This window comes from Lissotriton vulgaris, chromosome 1_1 (genome assembly GCF_964263255.1).
Source record: "Lissotriton vulgaris chromosome 1_1, aLisVul1.2, whole genome shotgun sequence".
Taxonomy (NCBI): domain Eukaryota; kingdom Metazoa; phylum Chordata; class Amphibia; order Caudata; family Salamandridae; genus Lissotriton; species Lissotriton vulgaris.
In genome coordinates, this window is record NC_141685.1 from 161,796,124 (window position 1) to 161,802,278 (window position 6,155).

Below are 6,155 nucleotides of genomic sequence, written 5' to 3' on the forward strand. Positions count from 1 at the left end.
CTTTTCTTTCATTTTGTCCTTCCAGACCATTCTCCTTCTCCTGTATTTATCTTTTTAAGCTTTACTCTGTAAATTAAATTAACTGGGAACTTTTTTACCAATCTCAGGATTCTGTTACATTTTTTTTTTAATTGATGGCTTTCAAACAACATTTTCACCAATGAACATGCTGTTTTGTTTCCTCCACTGACATTTATTAGCATAATATTGAGATTGACTGGTAATTAATTGCTTTGTGAAGAGAGACCATTTTTCGACAGCATTCGAATAATCTCCTTCGAAGTGAAAATCAACAATTGCCTGCGCAGTGTTTGTAATAGAATCTTTGTTGTTATCTGACCAATTAAGTTTCTTATATTTTACTGTTGTTATTTCACCCGGAAGTGTTGTATAGTTTTCATATCTTAGGCCATTTAGGTTTAAATCAATTATTTGTTGATCGTGGTCGCTTATATTTATTCCCTCTATCTGATAAGACAAAATTTTATGAAATAGATTATGAAATTGCCTCCCGTTCACGCTGCATTGTGGGACCTCGAGAGCTCTCCCAGAGAGGCAAGATGGACGCGGGCTTCTTCCGCGGTACAAGTGCCGAGCAAGAGAATCGTTTCAGCAACAAACAGAAGAAGCATTTGAAACAGCTAAAATTTACAGAATGCCTGGAAACAAAGGTAGACATGGTCAAGGTTAATATGGAAGTTATCAAGCCATTAATAACTAAGCGAATTACTGAAATTCTGGGATTCGAAGACAATGTGTTAATTTACTGGGTTTTTAAATGGTAAGAATGCCAGAGAATTCATGGGAGAGCTTTGGCCGCTTCTTTTGAGTGCTCAAGAAAATATTGCTGGCATACCCACTGCTTTTCTGGAACTGAAGAAAGAGGAAATTAAACAAAGAGAGATTGAGCAAGAAAAGCTGGCGTTTTTAAAGAAGCAAGATGAAAAGAAAGATAAAAAGGACAAAGAAGATCGAGAAATGAGGGGTTGGGACAGAAGATCCAGAAGTCCGAGAAGACGCAAATCCAGGTTGTCTTCCCGCGGAGAAGATCTCCTGGAAGAATAGAGCGAAAACACAGCCATTCACGATCTCCTCGGCACAGATCAAAGAGTCGCAGTCCTAGTCCTATGCCTGAAAAGAGAGAACCAGAACCTCCCGAACCTGAGCCTTCTATGTTAATAAGGGAGCCTTCTGTTCAGGAAGCAACTTCAACCAGTGACATTATTAAAGTTATGCAACATGAACCTACCCCAGACATCAAGCAAGAACCATCCCCAGAGCAAAGTATTAAAACAGAGATGGAGAAGAAGCCCCGGGCCAGTTCTCGATCACGTTCTAAGTCCCGGTCAAGGTCACATTCACCTCCTCATTCCAGATCTCAGCGGCACCACAGGTCACGCTACAGGTCCTATTCACCGAGGAGGCGCTCAAGCCCAAGGCGAAGGTCGTCTCCTCGCCAACGTAGTCCCCCCAGGCGCCCTCCACCTCCTCCTAAACACAAGAGAAGTAGAACCCCAGTCAGAAGAAGACGCCATTCATCAGCTTCTTTATCTGGCAGCAGTTCGTATTCCTCTTCTTCACGTTCAAAGACTCCGCCTCCTCCAAAGAAACCATCAAAGCGAATTTCATCATGTCCTCCTCAAAAGCCCCGCGGGTCACCTTCTGGATGCCCCCCTAGAAGGCGGCACAGGCCATCTCCACCTCCTAGCTTCCCTCAAAAAGAACCCAGATCTCCCTCGCCTCAGCAATCCAGTTATCAAAGGAAAGGTCGCAGCTCGGTGTCTCCAGGACCAAAACACAAAATCCTAGAAAAAAGATCTTCACCACCCCAAGCTCCAAAAACGAAAAGAGTGGAATTGTCAGAATCTGAAGATGATGAAGGGAGTAGAATGGCAGCAGCAGATTCTGTGACAAAGACGGCAGTATAAATGACAAAATAGGCAGTCTTCATCTGGTACAGATTCTGGTTCATCATCCTCTTCTGAAGAGAGACCTAAAAGAAATGTGAAAAATTGTGAAATGGCACATCGCAGACGTCATTCAGGCTCAAGGACTTCATCACCTTCACGAAGATGTCAAAAAGAGTTCTCTCCTACAATGCAGCAAATGGCAAAGAGGTGTCAGTCTCCTGTGCCTAAAAGACGACGAAGAAGCCCATCCCCACCTCCAGTAAGAAGGCGCCAAACTCCTTCACCTCCACCTCCTCCACGACGACGTCGATCAGCTTCACCTCTCAGTTGCAGGACACCATTTCCTCCTCCACGGAGGTGCTCCCCTTCTCCAAGAAGTCAAGTCAAGTCAAGTCATAAAATTTGTATAGCGCACTACATACCCAGAGGGTTTCAAGGCGCTTAGGAGGAGGAGGAGGATTATTTATCAAATATCCACGTTTTAAGCTGCTTTCTGAACGCTAGGTGGTTCTGGGTGAGGCGGAGGTAAGCGGGGAGTGAGTTCCATGTTTTAGCAGCCAGGTAAGAAAAGGATCTGCCTCCCATGGTGGTCTTGTTGATGCGAGGTATAGTGGCGAGGGCTTGGTCGGAAGAGCGTAGTTGGCGGGAGGGGGTGTAGAAGGACAGTCGAGAGTTGAGGCAGTCTGGTCCGATGTCGTAAAGTGATTTGTGTGCGTGGGTGAGCAGTCGGAAAGTGATCCTCTTATTGACGGGTAGCCAGTGGAGGTCTTTAAGGTGGCCAGAGATGTGTTCGTTGCGTGGTATGTCTAGTATGAGTCTGGCTGAGGCGTTTTGGATTCGTTGGAGTTTCTTTTGGAGTTTGGTGGTGGTACCTGCGTAGAGGGTGTTTCCGTAGTCCAGTCGGCTCGTGACCAGGGCGTGGGTGACTGTTTTCCTAGTTTCGGAGGGGATCCAGCGAAATGTTTTTCTGAGCATGCGAAGAATGTTGAAGCAGGAAGAGGATACGGCGTTGACTTGTTTGTTCATTGAGAGTGAAAAGTCCAGAATGACGCCAAGGTTCCGTGCGTGGTCTGTCGGGATGGGTGCTTTTCCGAGGGCTTCCGGCCACCAGGAGTCGTCCCAAGCAGAGGGGGATGTGCCTAGGATGAGGACTTCTGTTTTGTCTGAGTTCAGTTTCAGACGGCTTTGTTTCATCCATTCAGCGACTTCTTTCATTCCTTCGTGTAGGTTGGCTTTGGCGGCGCCGGGGTCATTGGTGAGTGAAAGGATCAGTTGAGTGTCGTCCGCATAAGAGATGATGTTGAGGTTGTGTTGGCGTGCGATGGCCGCGAGGGGGCTCATGTATACGTTGAAGAGGGTGGGACTGAGTGAGGATCCTTGGGGTACGCCGCAGATGACTTCAGTGGCCTCTGATTTGAATGGTGGGAGGCGGACTCTCTGGGTTCTACCAGTGAGGAACGAGGTGATCCATTCCAGTGCTTTTCCTTGGATTCCGATGTTATTGAGGCGTTGTAGAAGGGTGCTGTGGCAGACTGTATCGAATGCTGCAGAGAGGTCGAGGAGGATGAGGGCGACTGTGTCTCCATTGTCCAGTAGAGTTCGAATGTCATCTGTTGCTGCGATGAGGGCGGTCTCGGTACTATGTTTTGCTCGGAAGCCAGAGGTATTCTCCACCAATACAGAGAAGGTATACTCCTTCACCGCCTCCCAAAAGAAGAACTGTTACACCCCCACCTCCACCACTTCTTAAAAGAAGACTATCTTCATCTCCACTTCCAAAACATAGCATTTCTCGATCTCCACCTCCAAAATAAAGAATTTCTCTAGTGGCAGAGACACTCTCCTTCGTTATCTTCAAAACATAGAAAAGGATCCCCTCCAAGCAGGTCAAACCGTGAAATGCGATCCCCACTGCAGAACAAAAGGCATTCGCCTTCCCCTCGGTCAAGACCTCCCCGTATCTCTCCAACTCCTCCTCCCCCTCTTCGCAGAGGACCTTCTCCTTCACCCCCAAGAAGACAGCAATCACCATCTCCAATCACTAGGCTCATCAGGAGAGTGTCATGGACACATGAACCTAAGAAGATTAAAAGGGCTTCTCCAAGTCCGCTGCCTGTGAGGAGAGTGTCTTCGTCTAGATCCGTCTCAGGATCACCAGAGCCACCACCTAAAATGATGCTCCCACCCCCATCACCATCCAGATCACGATCTCCCTCGCCAACGTGGTCACCCGCACCACCAGCAAAGAAAGCTCAAAGTGCTTCACCAAGTCCGTCTCCTGTAAGGACTTCTGACCAAGAAGGTGGCAGGAAGAAAAAGAAGGTTACAAAGCACAAGAAACACAAGAAGCACAAGAAAGAAAGGGGTTCTAATGCAGAGGGGGCACCTAGCCCTCCTGCTTCATTGTTGGAAAGAGGAGAAATGGACGATGATAGTTTACCTATAAAGGGTTCTGAAAGTGATGGTGAGGAAAAGCTTGATGATTTAGAATAACACCTGCGAGAAAAGGCCTTGAGGTCTATGAGAAAGGCTCAAGTGTCACCACAGCCTTAGCCGCCATGAACTGAAATATTTGATATAATGTATATTTTATTTGGTTTCTATTCCTCAAATTTCTGTTTCAGTTTCTAAAATGTGTTTCCGCTTTAGATTATAACGTATGTTGTAATGGGTAGAGGTGAACAATATTAAAAACAAATAACAAAATGGGCATGGATTTCCATCAGTGCCCACAGTGTACTAGCGATATCCTTTCACTCACCATAGTTGTAACTTCCATAAAATTAGGGTACTTCAATAACCAAGGATTTATATCGAATATAAACATGCCAAGGAGCTTACAAAAACATTATTTATGAAGTCTGATAACAAGTTGGACACACATCGGAGTATGATAAAAAATATAACATGATTCTGTTGAACTCTGGTTCTTACACATGTTTGAGATTGAAACCACTGGTTAAAATTTCAAGTCAACAAACTATTTGAATAAAAAATGTGTGTAATGTTGACTGTATTAAAGTGAATCAGGTTTGTACTTTCTGTTTATCATAAAATGAAAGATTTGAGTTTGCCAGAACACTGTGGGTTTTCTCTTTGTAACAAGTTGATTTGAAGCACTGGAATTTAATTTGTATTTGAATTTTTTAAAGGAGAGTTTGCTTGTTCCCAAAGGGACTCCTAACATTACATTAATCTGTTCACTACAACTGCTTTGTTACCTCCTCCATGTTGTTTGATTGCGATTCTTTCAGACTATCTATGTGTCAGAGCTGTGGGCTTTAAAGGGCAAATAGATGGACGTGGACAGTGAATATTGTTGCATTTTGTAACAGGAGCTGTATAAAACTTGTGAATTAAACAAAGTAAATTTCATAATTTTAGAAAGCTTGGAATATTTGCTTGTGAGTTTTTAATGCCGTTTTTAAAGTGGCTCGGGTTTATTTCAATGAGTGCCTGCGGTATGCCAGAGGTGTGCTACAGATCGTGCGCAAGGTACGCTCAACTAGTGTGTCTGTTTAGGACACTATTGCAGTAAAATCCAAACATTTGCATTATTTGCCAGTGTCAGGTTGATTTCCTTGATAGAAATAAAATGAAAATGATTCAACGATGCTATGGTATAATCTATTCTAGACCTATGATCCCCTGCTTGAAAAGTCCATGCTGGTGGCGAATCTTGAGGAAATCGCCCATTTAGGACTCTTAGACCAATGGTTTCTCATTCTTTTACAAGAGTCTTGCCGACGTTTTCATCTTTTGTTCCCTCATACCCATTGTTGATGAAAAACTTGGAATTGACCATAAGAAATTTTGCCATTGTATTTTAACATCTCTATCGTAAGACCATAGCATATTCATGTTATAATCACCGATAATAATAATCTCAGGTTGGATGCCATTGTCCAGTTGCTGCAAAATCATAATTATCAAATTGGACGCCATTGTTCTTCGTAATTATATACGTTGATTACTACAAGAGATGTAATTATATTTTGTTCCTTGTATCGTATTTTGACAAATAGATAATCCTTTTGACTTGGGACGTCCATTTCACTTTCCATTTTTAGCTCAGTTGATATAAAAATAGCCAAACCCCCACAAGGTCTGCCATAGTTATTGTTCTCTTAGCTAATGAGTAATAACCCTATACCATTCCAATCTAAAAAGAACTAAAGCCCAAGTCTCTTGTAAACAAATGATTTGAAAACAGCACAAAGTAGCAAGTTGGTTATTCTGAATCTT

General features: G+C 43.6%; 1 pseudogene; it reads left to right on the top strand.

The window, feature by feature from the left end:
- The first annotated feature begins 560 nt into the window (after positions 1-560).
- Positions 561-4,463, top strand: LOC147737975 (serine/arginine repetitive matrix protein 1-like; annotated as a pseudogene).
- Positions 4,464-6,155: the final 1,692 nt, after the last annotated feature.